Raw genomic sequence first — 20401 nt, 5'->3', positions numbered from 1 at the left:
GGCAGGGCAATCAGAGAGGACAAAGTAATGTGCATGACTAGGGTGAAGCTCAAGTACCAGAGAGCGGTTGTTCACTTAAAACCAAAACATGGGAAACCAAAAATCTCCTGGTGCTGTCATGTCCAAGCCAACAAAGCTAAATGGTTTTCCTCACAAGATGCTGATTTAAAAGTATCATGAAGATGGAATTTCTTCAGGCATATTTCCCTGGAAAATACATATACGAACATCACTTTGTCTTCTCTTAATTTCTACCTGACACATCTTGAGCAGGATCCACCCATACCAATAGCATTAACAATATTTAAAAGCTGGTTATGGTTTGAAAGAATTTAATGTTTTTGCATAACAGCTTTTAACATTACTAACACCTAAACTGTAATTCTACACATTGTATCAAACTCCTCAAATATCAAGCTGGATAAGCAGAGGGTTTTTTGGCTAGCCAACAAGAATGCTGCTTTTCACATGTCCACCTTTAATTTGAATTACATCATTTGCTCAATAATTAAAAATAGTCTTGGGCACAGGAGCCTTAAAGATATGTTTAGGTGTTGAAAAATGTAACACTTCAAGTTCTTATAGCTTAGCTTTTGTTTCCTCAGACCTGTAGTCCTAGAGGAAGAGTCTTCACGTGTGTAATGACTAAACTCGCTAGATCAGATCATGACAGTTTCATATGTTTAGTAGTTTGCTACTAAGCCACTGGCTGCACTGTAAATTCCTTTGCCTTAAAATGTCTCCATATCTTGAGGAAGGAGCCAATGTAAAACAGATACGCAATGCGTCAGCTAAAATGGGCATGTGTGATTTCAGAAGGCAAATGTTGGATTCTAAAAGATATCCACTGTATATAGTTATAGATACTGATGAAATGCATAATATGAGTATGGACTCTTTCATATAGTTTAGGTCTTTGACATACAAGTAGGATCCACACTTGGAAGATTACAACAGGAAGAGATTTATTTCACAGCCTTGTTATAAACTTTGTCAAAGAAAGAAATAAAGTTGTTCCATTTTCAGCTCTTGATTAAAATCTTTTTTCAAATAGTGCCAGGGTATTACACTCTTGTATTCTTGGGATAATAAGGATATAATGTCCCATTTTGACCTTTCAAAATGCTGTGTTTTGATTTGCTTGTCACACATTTCTTGCAACTTTACAGTCTTATTAACCTGTGAAAAGAGAATGGAATGAGAGGCAGTTAAGATACAGAATACTGAGGAAGATCAAAGTAGTACAACACACTTGTGTAGTTCAAAGAACATAGCATATATTAATATTTTTGGTATTTCATCATTATTGCATCAAAACCTAACAAGAATGCTGAAGTGGTACATATTTAACTCATCATCATGACAATTCAGAGACTGTAATCTGCATATTTTGGGAGCTTGTATCTGCCTGAAGGTGTAGCTACTGGAATCTGAAAGGCTACATATTTCCAGTGTCTTTAGAAATATTTTAGAAAAGGAGGAATTAAAGCACTATATCACAATCCCCAAAATAGATATTTCAATAAAAGTTATAGCGTATATGACTGAGGGTCAAATTCTATAAGCCTTACAAAACTTCATAGATTCTTAGACAGTCTACACTAGAAAATTAGGTCTGTTTAACTACATCAATCAGGGGTGTGAAAAATCCACACTTGAGCGGTATTGTTAAACCAGAGTAAATCCGCAGATAGACAGTGCTAGGTCTTCTGTTGACCTATCTACCACCTCTCGGGGAGGTAGATTACTTATGCTGATGGTAGAATCCCTCCCATCTATGTAGGTAGTGTCTACACGGAAGTGCAACAGCAACCCAACTGCAGTGGCCCAGATGAGCTGCGTTTTAAGTGTAGACAAATTCTTAGATTCATAGATTTTAAGAACAGAAGTGGCCATTAATTATCATCAGTCTGACCTCCTGCATAACATAAACTAAAGGACTTCTTGATAATTTCTGCATCGAGCCCATAACTTGTATTTGAGCTATGGCATATCTTTTAGAAATCTTGACTTACAGCCCACAAGTGACAGAGAGATTGAATTGTTAATGGTTAAGAGCCCTTTTTGTGCTTAGGTCTAGTCTGAATTTGTCTAGCTTCAGCTTCTCACCATTGGTTCTCATTATACCCTTTTCTGTTGGATTACAGAGTTGTCTACTATCACAAATATCTTCCACATGTAGGCATGGGCGCCGACTCCATGGGTACTCCGGGGCTGGAGCACCCACGGGGAAAAATTAGTGGGTGCTCTGCACAGACTGGCAGCCAAGCTCCCCTCACCCCCCGGGCCACCTCCTCTTCCCCCTCCCCTGAGCGCACCGCATCTCTGCTCCTCCACCTACTTCTCAGCGCATCCCGCCTGGCCACTGCCAAATAGCTGTTTGGGGGCAGTAGCATGCTCCAGGAGGGAGAGAGAGGAGCAGGAATGTGGCGCACTCAGGGGAGGAGGCAGGGAAGAGGCAGGGTTGGGGTGGGGATTTGGGGAAGGAGTTGGAAAAGGGGCAGGGAGGGGGCGGAGTTGGGGCAGGGACTTTGTGAAAGGGGTTGGAATAGGGGTGGGGTAGGGGTGGGAAGAGGCAGGGCAGGGTCAGGGCTAGGGGCAGAGCAGGGGTTGAGCACCCGGGGAAAGAGGGGAAGTTGGCGCCTATGCATGTAGGTACTTCCAGACTGTGATCAAGCTCTCAGCCTTCTCTTGGATACACTAAATAGACTGAGCTTCTTTAGTCTCTCCCGATAAGGCATGTTTTCCATGTAGCTCTTTTCTGAAGCCTCTCCAATTTTTCTACATCCTGTTTGAATTGTGGGTACCAGAACTGGAGATTGTATTCAGTAATGGTCTTACTATTGCCATATATGGAATACCATCTCCCTATTCCTACTTGATATTCCCCTGCTTACATTTCCAAGAATTACATTTACCCTCTTAGCTAAAGCATTGCACTTGGACCACATGTTCAATTTGTTATCTACCATGATCCCTAAGTCCTTTTCAGAGTCACTGGTTTCTAGGATACCATTGAAGAAAGTGGGGCTACTCACAAAGTAAGATACTACTCAACATGAATAAAGTGGCAGAATTTGGCACTTTTTATAATGCTTTCACCTCACCTGAGACTTTCTTAGTATAAATAAAAATGTCAGCATTCTTCCCAATGTCAGTGTGATACCAATTAAAATTACACCATGATAAAAACTTTTATGAGGACAATATTATCTACCTTAGATAAACAGCTTGTAACTTTCAATATGTCTTGCTTGTTTGCCTTAGCTGCTTTGTCTTGCAATCTGTGAATATGTGTAAGTTTCCTAACAGATGGGAAAACTAAACACTTTAAGTTGAAGTGCTCATCCTTTTTATTGGATTGCAAGCATAGTAGCAAAATATGCTTTCAAGTAATCTCTGCCCTACAAAACCCACCATCTCTGGGACTGATAATATACAATTAAATGTCAATTCAATAACACAATGCCCAGTTCAGCAATGGTCCTCTTGTGAGCAAAACCTACATCCGTCTCAATTTTAAGGATGATTGCTCAGAGCTTGTGGTGACTATTGGGCCAATTTGTTGTGGAACTTTTAGTTTACAATTGTTTTGAAAGGTTACATTCACCAGTACAATGAAAAATTAACACTGAAAACAAAGAAGCATGAAATATCTAATGTGTGAATTATTGAAATTCATATGTTATTTCAAGTTACAGAGTTATTTGAATACTTCCTACCTTTGGAAAATGTAGTTTGAATGTCAAAATGTCCATTTAAAAATTCTCATGATTTTTACTTATTGGTGGAAATACATTTTTACTGATTCTGCAGCAACAAAGATAACAGGCCATCAGTCAACATTCCAAGACCTAGCATTAACACTTTCTCTCATATATGATTTACTACCAGTCACAGTTTTGTAGGTCAGTAAGGCTTAATTCACAAAAGGACTAAGGTGCCTAACTGTCACTTTTGGCATCTAAATCAGGTCTAAATTGGGGGGTAAAACTTCCCTTGGTGCCTGTGTTTCTGTCTCTGGGCATGCACACTGCAGCCCCATGCCCAGTGCCCAGATGCCTAAGCCCCAGATAGATGTATGAACAAGGGGAAATTGGAATTCTTCTGCCTAACTCACCTACGGGGCCCAATCCAGTAACCATGCTCACACCTTGCCTTCCAGACTGCCCCCCCCCATAGGTGAACTTACACAATACAGCCAGAGGATGATGTTGCTCAAAATTTTTAGCCCACAGGTTAGGGTACTCACCTGGGATGTGGACAACACCCTCAGTCCACCAGCGGGGGAAGGAGGGATTTTGATCCGGGCTAAGACACTGCTCATGAGAATACTCTTAACTATTGGGCTAAGAGATTTTCTGATGCGGGGCCTCCTCAATTTCGCCTGTTGAAGCAACAGGAGAGACTGAGAAGCCCGATGGTTAGAGCACTCACCTGAGAGTGACAGATTCCAGTTAAAATCCTTTCTCCCCTTTCAGCTGGAAGGGGTGCGGATGACTTGAACTGGGGGTCTCCCAGGTTGCAAGTGAGTATCCTAACCACTGGACTAAAAGTTCTGAGGGAGCCCCCAGCCCCTGCCAAAATGGAATAAGCACCTAATGCCAAAGGTGGGTTTGCAGCTGAAACTCCTGAACAGAGGGAGGCTCCTATTTCCAAGAGAGGGAAGGGCTTAGCACACACCCCTCAGCTCAGCATCTCCAATTGGTTAGATTATCTGACGTACCACCTAGAGTTCTGAGGCACCTATCTCCCTCCATTCCATATAAGGAGCCCTGGTGAATACCAGTGATTTTCCAAGTGCCTAAAAGTTAGGTGTGGCGATGCTGAGTGTCACAACACCTAAGTTCCTTTGTGAATCTAGCTCGAACTGTTTTAAAAGGACACAGTAAGAATCTTTTTTATTACCTCTTATCAAACGTAAAGGAAATAGTATATTGACATAACACGGTCTACAAAACAACTGTGGACAATGAAAGAGGCAATTAATTTCTTTCATGTGATTTGCATCATATCCACAAGTAGCAAAAGATGAACACAGGAACGGAGTGATAGGCAAGGACTCTTGGATTCATCTTTAGACAAAGTATTAGGATCATCATGAAAATCAATGACTACATGTTTTATGCAGAGTCCCTCTCAGATACATTCTTCTCTAGATGTACACATGTAGCTCCTGCTCCTAGTGTAGCTTCAGCCCTAATGCTATGTCTTGGGTGGTGGGAAGTCTAAGAACTCTACAGACATGATCTAAAGTCTTACCTCATTTTGTTCTTCAGACTGAATAGTGAAACTCTCCTGGTGTAACCAGCACTGTCCATATAAATTCCTTGTATGAAAAAAAACAGCTGATGTCTTTCCTCTCTTTTCACCTTGATCAATTGGAATCCTCCTTATGTGTCTCCTATAAGAAGATTAAGTGGAAAAGATTGAAACTATGAAGCCATATGTGTCTGTACTGCTATTTTTGCCCATCTACATAACTAATTTGCACAGACTTAAAGATCACAAATGTTTTGTTCTGGGCTACCATAAAAACCAGCCAGTCACATAATGGAGCCATATGGCTCTTCTTCTGATAGGAATGAGATTGCTGTCACTTAGTACAACTTCAAAGTGCTATATGGGGAATTACGTGCACAAATTCTATTAACAACAGGGCTGGGTAAATCATTTTGCCTAATTTCAAACCCACTCAAACTTCAGAATTATTAGTTTTATGTTCTATTTAGCAGGGACTGTGTGCAGGGAGAAAAACAGACTGATTCAAAAATGAAAGATGAGGCAGAATAAAATCTAATACAAAATAATATGAACAGTATATGAACACTAGTTACCTGGCACTCATTAATGCCAGTTTACCTTTTTTGAATTGATAGTCTGCCCCTAAAACATAGTGCAAGTTTTCTGTGAGCTAGAAAAACAATTTTCTTCTATGTCCCTTGAAAAAGAACATGGATTTAAATGACTAGAAAAAAAGTTTGTTAATTTTAATTAGTTTTGTGAATGCCAAAATATTTTGAGCAATTCACAAAACCCCAAACTGCACTCAGTTTGTCCATTTCAACGTATCAGCAACAGTTGTGAGGCCAGTGATGCTGATTTAAATGTTGAAACAGGAAGGGTAGTATATATATAATATTGAGCATGTAAAACCTGTTTTCTATTTAGATCCTCTATATACGTGTACACACACACACACACACACAAATCCCCTTCCCTTGAAATATTTAAAATGAGTCTGGGCAAAGCATTTGAGAATATGTACTATAGGGAATGATTCTACATTGCAAGGGACTAAAATGTGTGACCCAACAGGTCTTTCCCATACCAGCTTTTTGGGATTGGATGATAAATGTCAAGGAGGTTTCTTCAGAAGTGATTGTTCTAAATACAGCTTAATGCTTGTCATCAAAAAAATTATTTTTTACTAGTCACTGAAGTCTAGTGGATAGTTTTATTCCATGCAAATTTCCTCTTCTTTTATTTTTTGGTAAGCAATAAAGTAGCGCAATTCCAGTGCAATGCATTAAAAAAAGAGAGAGAGAGAGAGAGAGCAAGCGAGAGAGCGAGCGCCTTTCAATCCCTGCAGGTTATTGTTTAACCTACTTACATCCATCAAAGTAGTCTGTATGTATTTTCAAACAGATGAATTGTACAACGACTAGGTAAACCTGGATGACTTTAAATATCTGAAGTAGATTAATGAATCTAATCAAACTCTTTACTCTGTGTCTCTTTCCTTTAATAGATGCAATCTTCATTTAATAATCACAATTTGCAATAAGTAAAAAGGAAAGCTGACAATCCCTAAAAGACTTCCACAGTTTATCTTAACAACAACAGTGGCTGGGATTATCCATTGCTTGGATTTCAAAAGAATAGAAAGTTCTATGGAAAAAAGAAAACACTGTTATTTTACTATATACAACCAAACACAGGTTTGTGAACAGTCTTTGCTCTTGCATCTACAGACACATGGCTATGAAGCCTAATTCAGTTGTTATTCTGTGACAACCTCTATTCCAGTGTTTATTTTCACTTACCCCACTCACCACTTACAATAACTGAGCTCTTGCCATTCAGACTGCAAGACTCTTGGAACATGCTTAAGCAGGGCCACCCAGAGGATTCAGGGGGCCTGGGGCAAAGCAATTTCGGGGGTCCCTTCCATAAAAAAAAAGTTGCAATACCATAGAATACTATATTCTCGTGGGGGCCCCTGTGGGGCCCAGGGCCTGGGGCAAATTGCCCCACTTGCCCCCCCTCTGGATGGCCCTGTGCTTAAGAAATCTCTCTTCATCTTAATGTGGGAATGGGGTCTTACATAATTTATGGAATGTCAGTCAGCAAGGTTGATGGCTGAACATATTGAGGTATTTGTTGCTGAGATCTACGTCTTCTATGTAAGATAAATATACAAAATAGTTGACTGGGTTGAATACTCATTTCTTATTAAAAAAATCCAGGCAGAACATCAGGGTCCAGACACCCCAAGTGGAGAAAATGAGGTCTAAATCCCAAAGAATAAGCAACTGAATCGGCTGTATACAATGTTATTGTGTATAAATATGTCAATAAGGTCTTTAATGAAAACTTGTAATGGTCTGAACTTGAGGTCATTAGGAGATATGGATTCATGTTATAGTTAAGAATGTGGGTATATGTGTAGAACAGGGATCGGCAACCTTTGGCAAGTGGCTCATCAGGGAAATCCTCTGATAGATCGGGACGGTTTGTTTCCTGCAGCATCTGCAGGTTCAGCCGAACGCAGCTCCCACTGGCCGCGGTTTGCCGTTCCAGGCCAATGGGGGCTGCGGGAAGCGGCAGCCAGCACATCCTTCGGCCCACGCCGCTTCCCGCAGCCCCCATTGGCCTGGCATGGCAAACTGCAGCCAGTGGGAGCTGTGATCGGCTGAACCTGCGGATGCTGCAGGTAAACAAACCATCCCAGCCCGACAGTGGATTTCCCTGATCGGCCCCATGCCAAAGGTTGCTGATCCCTGGTGTAGAACATTGTAATTGTAACTAGGATGCAACTGCAGCATCACCTCGCAATAGGGGGTGAAGTAATCAGGCAAGGCGAGACACCGCTCCAGCTAGTTGTTTACACAAAATTAATTGCAAGCACCTAACATTGTAAAATCTAGGGAAAGACAATGGTGGACCATTAAAGTTAATGGAAAGACATTGAAACTGAAAAGAAAACCCCAGTCTTGAGAAAACTAAGGAAGGAGGGAGTTTCCCCTGCTCTGTGTAATCATGAATAACCATAGTCTGAGAGACAGGGAAAAAGCACCTCTAAAGTCTGTTAAAAGGGAAAAGGTGAAGTGAAGGTTGTCCTGAAATTGAGGGCCAGCATCTAAGCAGGGTGCTGTCTGTGAAACACTGGATCCCCTCTAGGACACAGGACATGCTGGGAAACTATGCAGAGACAATAGGTAATTTGTATTAGATATGGAAATTTAGCTAATATGGAAATGTAAAGCCTTAGATTACATCTTTGTATTTATTTTCTGTGTAACTTGTATGTGTTTGGTTTTCCTTACTATTTCATCTGTGAATCTATCATTTTCCTATTAAATAAACGTTGTTTATTTTTACCCTATGCAGGTCTCTGTTGTGCAAACTGTGTGAAGTGTATGTCACAAAGGAAACTGATAATTGGGGGCAGGTTTACTCCTTGAAGTGTGACAAACCAGAAGGGAAAAGTCCACGTGGCTGGTAGTTAAGAACTCAGGGAGATGGATTTGGGGGGACTTGGACCAGAATGGCTAGTGGGGTGAACCTGCAAGGAGTAACCTGGTATATGGAAGCCAGGGTTGAGACCTTTATGCTTGTAAGCTGGCTACAGCTGTCAGAGCCATAGCAGCATAGCCATGGGCATGGGTGAACCACGGGCTCAGGGAGACTAGCCCCCGGCCAGACCCACCTCTTCCAACTGAGGCCCTGCCCCTCCTGCTCCCCTTGCCCTCCGAAGCCCAGAGTCCCCCCCTACACACACACACACAGCCACCAGCCCTAGGTCTCCCAAGCGCCTCCAGCCCATAGTGGTGGTGCATGGTCCCCACCTCCCCCAACCCTGGAGCGCTGGGTAATGTGGCCCCAGTGCCGGAAGCCCGCTCAGTGCTGGGTGGCCCTAGCTGCCCTAGCCCCAGCCGGCTTCCCTTCTTGGAAGAAGAGCAGCCTGCCTGGGCTAGGGCCAACTAGCAGCAGGAGGGGGCCTGGGGCGGAGGGTGGGTGGGGCCACACAGGGCTCTTTGGGGAGGCACAACCTTCCCCAATCTATTATATGTGCCATTCAGGAGCATAGCATTGTACCCAAAGTTACAGTGACAGAACCCCTGACTGGTCTGGCTGATACCAAAACATCACCTAGTGGCCCACTAGAACCTCCAGGAAGGGAAGAAACTTGTCTCTAGCACTCATCAGGGTTGGGGATGAGGGTGGAGAGTTAAAATCAGGAGCTCTTTCCTCCTGCCCATTCCTAGATATGTTTTTAACATATTTCTTCCTGGTTATGAGACTGGAGCCCATGGTAACCATGCTCTGCACCTAAAGGCAAGTGATGAACTCCAGCGTAAGGGAGGGAGTAACTCCTGTGGCTGTGCAGCTAAGCTGCAGAGACTGGATGGTCCATGGAAATGGGAGTACTCAAGCATAGGCTCATTTACAGTTGCTGTCCTCCTCACCTGAACAACACAACACCACCTTGTGGCTATATTCTGTCAGATAGGATCATTAGTGAATTTTCTAAATTATGAAATCACTTGCCCTAGGACTTCAATAGTTTCTCCATCTGTGTCATCATGTCATTTTGTTAACTCTTAATATGCCACATCCAAATAATAAGGACTATACTAATCATTCATGGACACAATTGACCTGTGTCTAGGACCACGGTGGCTGGAGTCAGGTAATTATGCAAAAATTTCTGCTTTCATTAAAAAACAAAAATGGTAAGCCCTCACAATGGTGATAAAGAGCTTGGAGGTAGGGTAACTCATGGGGGTAGGGTAACTCATGCAGTGAAGTCTGTCTGAGTCTGCAGAAAGCCTGAAACAATAGCTCAGAGACAGACAAACTACCCCATGAAGCTAAATGAGGTGTTAACCCCAAGATATGCTGCTAAGGGGAGCCCTGTCAATTCTGCCCTAGGAAATGAACAAGGATTCTGTATGTGAGGAGGAAAAAAGAGCTGCAGGCCTTGCTTACTCACATGCAGATAAACCCTCTCTGCTAAGTCAATGATGGGGCCGTCTCTGCTTCTCCAGAGTAAGGGAAGCAGGGATCCCTGCTCCACCACTGATGCTCTTCAGGGGATAGGGAATCCTGCTACTATCATTCGAAATGCAGATGAGCCTTTGGCCCTAGGGTAGGGCCACAGTGGCAGAGCCATGAGGGACCCTTTGTTATGATGCATGTAGAGCCCTGGCTTGCCTTAATTTGGCCCTGATAACTATGCAAAAACATAGATTCATAGATTCATAGATCTATGAATCTATGTTAGATTATAGGACTGGAAGGGACCTCGAGAGGTCATCGAGTCCAGTCCCCTGCCCGCATGGCAGGACCAAATACTGCCTAGACCATCCCTAATAGACATTTATCTAACCTACTCTTAAATATCTCCAGAGACGGAGATTCCACAACCTCCCTAGGCAATTTGTTCCAGTGTTTAACCACCCTGACAGTTAGGAACTTTTTCCTAATGTCCAATCTAGACCTCCCTTGCTGCAGTTTAAACCCATTGTTTCTGGTTCTATCCTTAGAGGCTAAGGTGAACAAGTTCTCTCCCTCCTCCTTATGACACCCTTTTAGATACCTGAAAACTGCTATCATGTCCCCTCTCAGTCTTCTCTTTTCCAAACTAAACAAACCCAATTCTTTCAGCCTTCCTTCATAGGTCATGTTCTCAAGACCTTTAATCATTCTTGTTGCTCTTCTTTGGACCCTTTCCAGTTTCTCCACATCTTTTTTAAAATGCGGCGCCCAGAACTGGACACAATACTCCAGCTGAGGCCTAACCAGAGCAGAGTAGAGCGGAAGAATGACTTCTCGTGTCTTGCTCACAACACACCTGTTGTTGCATCCCAGAATCATGTTTGCTTTTTTTGCAACAGCATCACACTGTTGACTCATATTTAGCTTGTGGTCCACTATAACCCCTAGATCCCTTTCTGCCGTACTCCTTCCTAGACCGTCTTTTCCCATTCTGTATGTGTGAAATTGATTTTTCCTTCCTAAGTGGAGCACTTTGCATTTGTCTTTGTTAAACTTCATCCTGTTTAACTCAGACCATTTCTCCAATTTGTCCAGATCATTTTGAATTATGACCCTGTCCTCCAAAGTAGTTGCAATCCCTCCCAGTTTGGTATCATCCGCAAACTTAATAAGCGTACTTTCTATGCCAATATCTAAGTCGTTGATGAAGATATTGAACAGAGCCGGTCCCAAAACAGACCCCTGCGGTACCCCACTCGTTACGCCTTTCCAGCAGGATTGGGAACCATTAATAACAACTCTCTGAGTACGATTATCCAGCCAGTTATGCACCCACCTTATAGTAGCCCCATCTAATTTGTATTTGCCTAGTTTATCGATAAGAATATCATGCGAGACCGTATCAAATGCCTTACTAAAGTCTAGGTATACCACATCCACCGCTTCACCCTTATCCACAAGGCTCGTTATCCTATCAAAGAAAGCTATCAGATTGGTTTGACATGATTTGTTCTTCACAAATCCATGCTGGCTATTCCCTATCACCTTACCACCTTCCAAGTGTTGGCAGATGATTTCCTTAATTACTTGCTCCATTATCTTCCCTGGCACAGAAGTTAAACTAACTGGTCTGTAGTTACCTGGGTTGTTTTTATTTCCCTTTTTATAGATGGGCACTATATTTGCCCTTTTCCAGTCTTCAAGGTTGATGGCTGAACATATTGAGGTATTTGTTGCTGAGATCTATGTCTTCTATGTAAGATAAATATACAAAATAGTTGACTGGGTTGAATACTCATTTCTTATTAAAAAAATCCAGGCAGAACATCAGGGTCCAGACACCCCAAGTGGAGAAAATGAGGTCTAAATCCCAAAGAATAAGCAACTGAATCGGCTGTATACAATGTTATTGTGTATAAATATGTCAATAAGGTCTTTAATGAAAACTTGTAATGGTCTGAACTTGAGGTCATTAGGAGATATGGATTCATGTTATAGTTAAGAATGTGGGTATATGTGTAGAACAGGGATCGGCAACCTTTGGCAAGTGGCTCATCAGGGAAATCCTCTGATAGATCGGGACGGTTTGTTTCCTGCAGCATCTGCAGGTTCAGCCGAACGCAGCTCCCACTGGCCGCGGTTTGCCGTTCCAGGCCAATGGGGGCTGCGGGAAGCGGCAGCCAGCACATCCTACCCTACATTTCCTATTCGCAGTGGTGGCAGCAGACTCTCCAGCCTTAGGGGTATGAGGCTTCTCCTCCTTTACTGTAGGGAGTGATTCCTTCTTTCCTGTATCAAGAAGAGCATAACGGTTACCTATAACCACGGCAGGAGGGTTCGGAGCAAGGGTGGAGCACTGCCTGCTGCCAGAAGTAACCAGCTGCCAGCGTCCACCCTGAGCCATCTCCTCCTCCACCAGTGGTGTATCAGAAGTCCTGTGTACTGGGACAGCTACCTCAGCTGTCTCCACATGGACACTGTCGAGGAATTGCTCGTGGATACGGATGCTCCTCAACCTAGCCACCTCCTCCTGTAGCTCTCCCACCTGCTGCCTGAGAGATTCCACCAGCAGGCACCTTTCACATTGGATGGTCCCCCCAGCCTGGATATCAGTAAGTGGAAATTGCAAGGTACAGTCTTTGCAAAACCACACCAGGATCTGGGTAGAGGCATCCATGCTTAGGCACTCTGTCTGGCTACAGGCACAGGTGGAGGAGACAGTAGCAGTGCTGGCACAGGTGTTGCGGGTCTTCCTAACCATCGTAAGCCTCCCTCTGTCAAACTCCCGTCTGCAGCCCCCTGTCAGCTGAAAGGGTTGTTTAAGCAAACAGTTAGAATGTAGTTGCTTTATAGGTATTAAGGGGAATCAAGAGAAAACAGATGGAACTGGCAAGGGACCCTCGCCCCCTTCCTGCTCCCTTCCAAACTCCCTTGCGAAACTCCCTGTTAGCAGCCCCTGGTCGCAAAGCTCCCTGGTCGCTTGTGCGCTGCTTTATAAAGCCCTGGCCTGTATGAATGCCCCGCCCACTGATTAAGGCTCACCCGCTTACCAGAGGCTTCTAGCTTTCAAACCTTCCTTTGAAGCTCACAGCTTCCAACTGCCAGCCACAGCACACGGTCCTTCAAACAACCAAAACAAACAAACAGACTGACAAACACAAGCTCAGCACACAGCAAGTAACCCTCAAACACAAACAAACACACACTACAGACAGTCACTTACAGGCTTTATTTTCAGAAATGCTGATACACCTGCAGTCAAGGGCAGTTGTGGAAGCTCACCAACTCTGAAAATCAGGACCTAAATATATGGAAAAATAATTTCAACTTATATCACAGTATTTAATGAATGACCTTTGCTAAGATTAAAGACTTCATCTCTAAAAAGAAGAACAGGAGTACTTGTGGCACCTTAGAGACTAACAAATTTATTAGAGCATAAGCTTTCGTGGACTACAGCCCACTTCTTCGGATGCCGAAGAAAGCTTATGCTCTAATAAATTTGTTAGTCTCTAAGGTGCCACAAGTACTCCTGTTCTTCTTTTTGCGGATACAGACTAACACGGCTGTTACTCTGAAAATTCATCTCTAAAATGCATTGAAAAGGAAAACGTTGTCATGCAAAAATGTATTCCGTTTCCATTTGCCACAACACAATTCAATGTGTAGTGATGCGTATATACACACACTGCCATCTATTTTTACATCATTTTCAGAGATACATTTTAAGAAGTTCAGCTTTTTTTATTTTTTCATGCAGTGGGGACAAAGTAACTCGCCATGACAAAAATCAGGCCTCACACAAAATATTTGGAAGTGTAATCATATAATTGAGGGTCAAAATGTACTACGGTAGAAACTATAAATACAAAAGCAGTGAACCAAGTCAGTTCTAGCCTCAAGGTTTGATTCATGATGAAATATGTTTTGTTATTATTTCCTAAAATCTTATAGGTTTGAATGAAGGTGCACAAAAATACCCTGAATTTCTCCTGAATGATAATAGTGTATGGATTACTTCAAATTATAAACATCAAAAATCATAACCACTGGAAATAGCTTTTTTCAGTGTTGAAAGCACCACATACATGCTGAACAGATGAAATTTACACAGCTCATTATTTAACAATAGCAATAGCCATTTCACTTTATTGCTGGGTTAAATGGATGTCACATAAAATTGCACTGAATTTTGAAAATGGAAATTGGTGACTTTTAATGCTAGGATAGAAGGTATTTTTCATGCTGTCTAGGATTTCAGATTTCTTGGCCAGGAACAGAAAAGAAAAGGGCCAAAACTATATAGATTTTTGCACAGGCCAAATGTAATCACTGTTATAATTTGGGAACAACGTGACTGTCCTACTAAACAGTTCTAGAGACTTAACATTCCCCCCATCTTGGTATGTGTACTCCACTGAATAACAATGAATTACTTTTTAAATGACCCTTCCTTTCAACAGGACAACCAGAATGGTTCCAGGACTCTAGTTGTGCTTATGAATTGACAGAACATGGAAATGGAAGTGTGAACAGGGTTTATGCACACAATTAGCACATCAGTGTTCATGTTTGCACTGCTTGATTTTTATTTCAATTTTTTTATTTTAATTTTTTTTCCATTTTGAAACTTGATTTTTAGGGTTAATTTGCTGCATGTGGACAAATCCTCCCCTTGCTTATACCCATGCAACCCAACAGAAACCTATGTTTTGTCCTGGGCACATGCACTGTATTAGAATAGAATGTAAGTAGCTTATAGCACCAGAATGCATGGACTGATAGATTTATACTACATAACTAGTGTATGGTATCATGTCTAACAGCAGCTGTGAGTTTGAAAGACAGTAATTCCAAGTCTGTGGGAAAAAAAGATATAGCAAAGTATTAAAGCCTGTTTGTCACTTTATGTATGTGAGTAGTCCCATTGACTTTACTGAGACTACTCATAGTTATGCATGTGCTTAAGCACTTGACTGGATCTGGGCGATCTATATATTTTAAAAAGAAAAACCCTTTTATTTATGGAAAATACTATGGTACTTCTTAATTTTTGCTAATTAATGATTTATTCGTCTCTCACCTGCATCTTTACTGCATGCTATTTGATAGCTATTCACATGCAACTATTCCCAAAATACTATGCCTGGTAGTTTGCAGATTCAGGACCTTAGAGCCTGATCTCAAACCCTTTGACATCTATAGCAATCTTTCCATTGACTTCAATGAGCTCTGGATCAGGCTCTGGGGTCCTGAATCTGCAAACTACCAGGCATAGTACTGACTCTTGTGAATAGCAGCATTGACTTTCAGTACAGTATAAAGAACATGAGCCCTGCAAATAATGTCACAACTGAGAAACTATGAACATAACAAGGCCATATGGGCTCAGATCAACAGTCCATCAATATTCTCTGTTTTTATGTTTAACACAATGGAATTTTAGAGACCAATTTTACAATCCTTGCTGCTGCGAGCAGTCCCATTGAAGCAGTAGTCAGGTGAGGAAAGGTCTGCCTAATTTTTTAAAAACACACTTTATTTTATCCAGTATCAGAGGGGTAGCTGTGTTAGTCTGAATCTGTAAAAAGCAACAGAGGGTCCTGTGGCACCTTTAAGACTAACAGAAGTATTGGGAGCATAAGCTTTCGTGGGTAAGAACCTCACTTCTTCAGATGCAAGTCATCAGAGCTTGCATCTGAAGAAGTGAGGTTCTTACCCACGAAAGCTTATGCTCCCAATACTTCTGTTAGTCTTAAAGGTGCCACAGGACCCTCTGTTACTTTATTTTATCATTCACATATATGAACTTTCAAAACAAGTATAAGCAAATCTTATCATAATCTGTATTTGTTACCTTTAAGGACCCTGTTGTGTTTCATCAGCCTCTTATTATCTGTGATTTTTATTTTGTTCAAATTCCAAGAATGGTAACCATACATTGTAAAATGTACTTGATCCTGATACAAGGCTCCTTGTCATATTTTTTTTCAAAGGATTTCTCATACTTCATTTTTTCATGCCATTATTATGTCGGGGTCGGGAATCTGTCCTTTTCCAAAGACAAGCTTCCACTCCTCTGGGTTTGCATAACTGAGCTCTTACTGTACATTGTGCCACCCATAAACAGTATCAGAAAGACTCATTGAGGTGGCAGAAATTGTACAGGAGAAGGTTCTTGTACCAGCTGTTGTGAGACTATAAAGGAATAGTCAGGGCTAGCCCTAGGTGTTTTGCTGCCCAGGGCTCACGCCCCACCCCCCAAATCTCCACAAATGGCTGACCAAAAAGACACAACAAAACACAACTGAGTGGCTGAGAGATGTGCCCTACCTCCCGACAATGATTTTGCATCCCCCAGAAATTGGTGGCCAGGGTGACTGCCTGCCTCTGGGAACAGTAAGGCTGCCAGTATTAGTTGAGGCAGTAGAGATGTTGATATGCTATCTAGAAAATATTAGTCCCTTGCAGTAAATTGAACATTGGCATTTCTTTCTGCATTTTTAAAACATTTCTTGTTGTCACTGTTTCCAAACAGAGAGGGTGTGTTGTCTGCAAGCCTCTTGACCAATTCAATCTTCCTGGGAAGACTCAACAAAAATAAGAGTGACCAAGATTTTTTAGTGGAGAAGTAGTGTAATTTTTTTTTGTAGTGTTCCCAGAAGGAAAAGTACTCTTCAGTACAGGATGGTGCCGTAATGATATTTGTAATACAGCTGGTCAGACAAGTTGTAGAAGGACTAGAAAAACTAGTTGACAGGAGCATATTATGTACATAGCCGTGAGTTCACTTGTGGCATTCTGCATCACTGTCAGCAGGGTTTTCAAGGTCTCATTCTACAATGATTGTTCTGTCTCTGATATTTGAATGGAGCAAGATTCAACCTCAAGTCATCTCTTGTTCTGCCCATAAGACTTTCTGAAGCTCATCAGAGGGAATTCCGCTACTCTACCTGGTAATGTTGTGTGGCCACCTTTAACAAATCAGCATGTACAAGCAAGTACTGACAGGGGCCTCCTAAGTCCTACAGTTATTCCTCTCAGTATAGGGAACTATGAGGCATCTGAGATACCATGTGAAATAACTGTTAGTAAATACTTACAATTCAATGACATCCACTGAGGCTTAAGGATAAATTGAGCCTTTTTTGTTTCAATACATTGTTTAAATCAGTTCATTTTTTATTTGGATGGGTTCCCTTGTTTATTACATGTATCATGTTTAATCTTCACTGACTTCAGTGAGGATCCTTGGAGACTTCAATGAATATGTACGGAAGTATACTACAGCTGCATTCTGAGCACGCAACCCTATCTTAGCATGTGTTCTCCTCTCTATGCATCTGCACCTCCTGAAATGGTGCCTGATCTTCTATAGAGTGCACCATTCACTCCAGCACTGTCACACTAGAGCTGGGTGACACATGATTACATTCTGCCCAAAAGTTTGGGGTTCCAGATCGATGGGAATGCTGCAAATGTAAGCGACATTTTAAAACATAAATCATTTCTGTGGCAGAGAGGGACAAAAACTGTGGAAAAGACCAAGAGCATAGGCACAAAGGATGTGACATACCATTTATCCAGCTAGTCCAGGATCTTGTCTCTCGAATGGTCATTATCTGATGCTTTCAAGGAAGCTGAAAACTCCTATAATGCTCCCAGCCAATTGTGCAGAGCTGTGTGGGGAAGTGGGATAACCATGTGTAGGAGGAAGGATTGCTTCCTGATCTCTGTGGGTAATCAGCATCTGACTTGAAAAGTGAACTTTGCATGGTACCTAGTGGTTAAACATTCAGCTAGTGGTTAAACAGCCAGTCACCTATGAAACAATTTGCTATCCTCTGTCCTTACTGAAATAGGCAACTATGCAGTACAATGGTAGCTGAAACTCTGTTTTGACAAATAGCGAATAATGCACATTGATAGGATTAATATTCATGTACAATACTGGGTTCTAAATTCACTGTAACCTCTCATGGCAAGTACTTAAGGGAGACAGGGAGATCATTGTGAATAACGAATGGAAACATCTGCTCAATGCACAACAGAGGTTCAAGACACAAACAAAATATTAAGTAAATATAGTATGATAATATTCTCATTATTTTCTATTTTATTGATCAATGGTCTGCCCTCAGCTTGTTAGCAGTATCTGTAAAAACTTCCACTGACCTCTAAGGAGGCAGTTATATCATTGCTGAGAGCTTTTGAAAAGCCTACTTCTCATCTCAAAACAGACATAGCAAAAGTAGAAAGTAGTCTGTGACAGACAACAAAAATCATAAATATAATAGAATCCCACTGTCTGGGACACCCTATCGCGTATTCTGGGGAATTATAGAATTCATCATACTCCACTACCCTGACAGTTCTTGTACTCAGGGCATGAAGCTGTACTCCATTCAGGGAGTGTAATCCTCCCACCACTACCTTTGGATGGGCTTGTTATGTTTTATTCATAGATTCATAGATTATAGGACTGGAAGGGACCTCGAGAGGTCATCGAGTCCAGTCCCCTGCCCGCATGGCAGGACCAAATACTGTCTAGACCATCCCTGATAGACATTTATCTAACCTACTCTTAAATATCTCCAGAGACGGAGATTCCACAACCTCCCTAGGCAATTTGTTCCAGTGTTTAACCACCCTGACAGTTAGGAACTTTTTCCTAATGTCCAACCTAGACCTCCCTTGCTGCAGTTTAAACCCATTGTTTCTGGTTCTATCCTTAGAGGCTAAGGTGAACAAGTTCTCTCCCTCCTCCTTATGACACCCTTTTAGATACCTGAAAACTGCTATCATGTCCCCTCTCAGTCTTCTCTTTTCCAAACTAAACAAACCCAGTTCTTTCAGACTTCCTTCATAGGTCATGTTCTCAAGACCTTTAATCATTCTTGTTGCTCTTCTTTGGACCCTTTCCAATTTCTCCACATCTTTTTTAAAATGCGGCGCCCAGAACTGGACACAATACTCCAGCTGAGGCCTAATCAGAGCAGAGTAGAGCGGAAGAATGACTTCTCGTGTCTTGCTCACAACACACCTGTTAATGCATCCCAGAATCATGTTTGCTTTTTTTGCAACAGCATCACACTGTTGACTCATATTTAGCTTGTGGTCCACTATAACCCCTAGATCCCTTTCTGCCGTACTCCTTCCTAGACAGTCTTTTCCCATTCTGTATGTGTGAAATTGATTTTTCCTTCCTAAGTGGAGCACTTTGCATTTGTCTTTGTTAAACTTCATCCTGTTTAACTCAGACCATTTCTCCAATTTGTCCAGATCATTTTGAATTATGACCCTGTCCTCCAAAGCAGTTGCAATCCCTCCCAGTTTGGTATCATCCGCAAACTTAATAAGCGTACTTTCTATGCCAATATCTAAGTCGTTGATGAAGATATTGAACAGAGCCGATGTTGTTAGTTAGATGTTAGTTTTGTCCATTAACCCTTCATGATTGCAGTACTGAGGTATGCTTTACATTTCTCATCTGCATAAGGGGTTACTATGGTTAACCAATTTGTTCTCTTTCTGGAGAAAGATTTGGATATTGGTTGGTTTTAACTTCTCCAACTAGGCCATGTTCAGAGGCCCTAGCACCTGATTCTCCATAGGTGTACATAATATAAAGTGGGAACATATTTTAAATTGGCACCTAGTGCCTTTATGACTTATCTGCAAGTAGTATTCATTAAAAATAGCCTTATCTGCCACTGTCTTTACTTTTTCTCTTAAAATGCCTTCCAATCTTAGGATTTGGAAAACTCTTTGACATATGCAGAGTCTTTAAATAGATATGCAAGTTCTGCTGTTCCAGAGTGATGTGTGTTGTTTACTTGTCCATCCTTATTTCCTGATTAGGTCCTGATATTGACATTCTCAGGAACAATAGGAAAATGTCACTATTTCACTGTCATGCTCTGGTCTGATCTAGCATCAATAGAGGTTCCTGATTTGATAGCATTTTCTCCTGGGTGATTCCTATCTCAATACAATGTTAAGGCTGACCCATGGCTGCTAGTTTTTGCAAGAGGTTCATCTGGTCTTAAAGGCTAAGAGTCTGCCCAGGTTTCAACTCATCAAATATTCCAAGATCTTCACTGTGAGATAACTGTTAGTCCTACAGCCGCTATCTGAGGGATTATGTGAGAGTGGCTGCCACAGCATCTGGGAAAGT

At 41.8% G+C, this 20401-nt stretch overlaps 1 protein-coding gene across 7 annotated transcripts in view; it reads right to left on the bottom strand.

Annotated features, from left to right (window-relative positions):
- Positions 1-506: 506 nt before the first annotated feature.
- KHDRBS2 (KH RNA binding domain containing, signal transduction associated 2) overlaps positions 507-20401 on the bottom strand; it is a 650326-nt gene continuing 630431 nt past the window's right edge. For 2 of the 7 annotated variants that reach the window (XR_008444587.1, XR_008444593.1), the window contains 4 exons: positions 17801-18004; positions 13448-13525; positions 5263-5404; positions 507-1179 (listed from right to left, as the gene is read on the bottom strand). The gene's annotated coding sequence lies outside the window, so the exon portion shown is untranslated. Of the gene's footprint in view, positions 1180-3722; positions 3811-5262; positions 5405-13447; positions 13526-17800; positions 18005-20401 lie in introns of all 7 variants that reach the window. The other 5 variants (XR_008444589.1, XR_008444590.1, XR_008444592.1 and 2 more) reach the window with 4 other exon arrangements.

Source organism: Malaclemys terrapin, chromosome 3, assembly GCF_027887155.1.
Source record: "Malaclemys terrapin pileata isolate rMalTer1 chromosome 3, rMalTer1.hap1, whole genome shotgun sequence".
Taxonomy (NCBI): Eukaryota; Metazoa; Chordata; order Testudines; family Emydidae; genus Malaclemys; species Malaclemys terrapin.
This window is presented reverse-complemented; position numbering and strand designations above follow the sequence as displayed.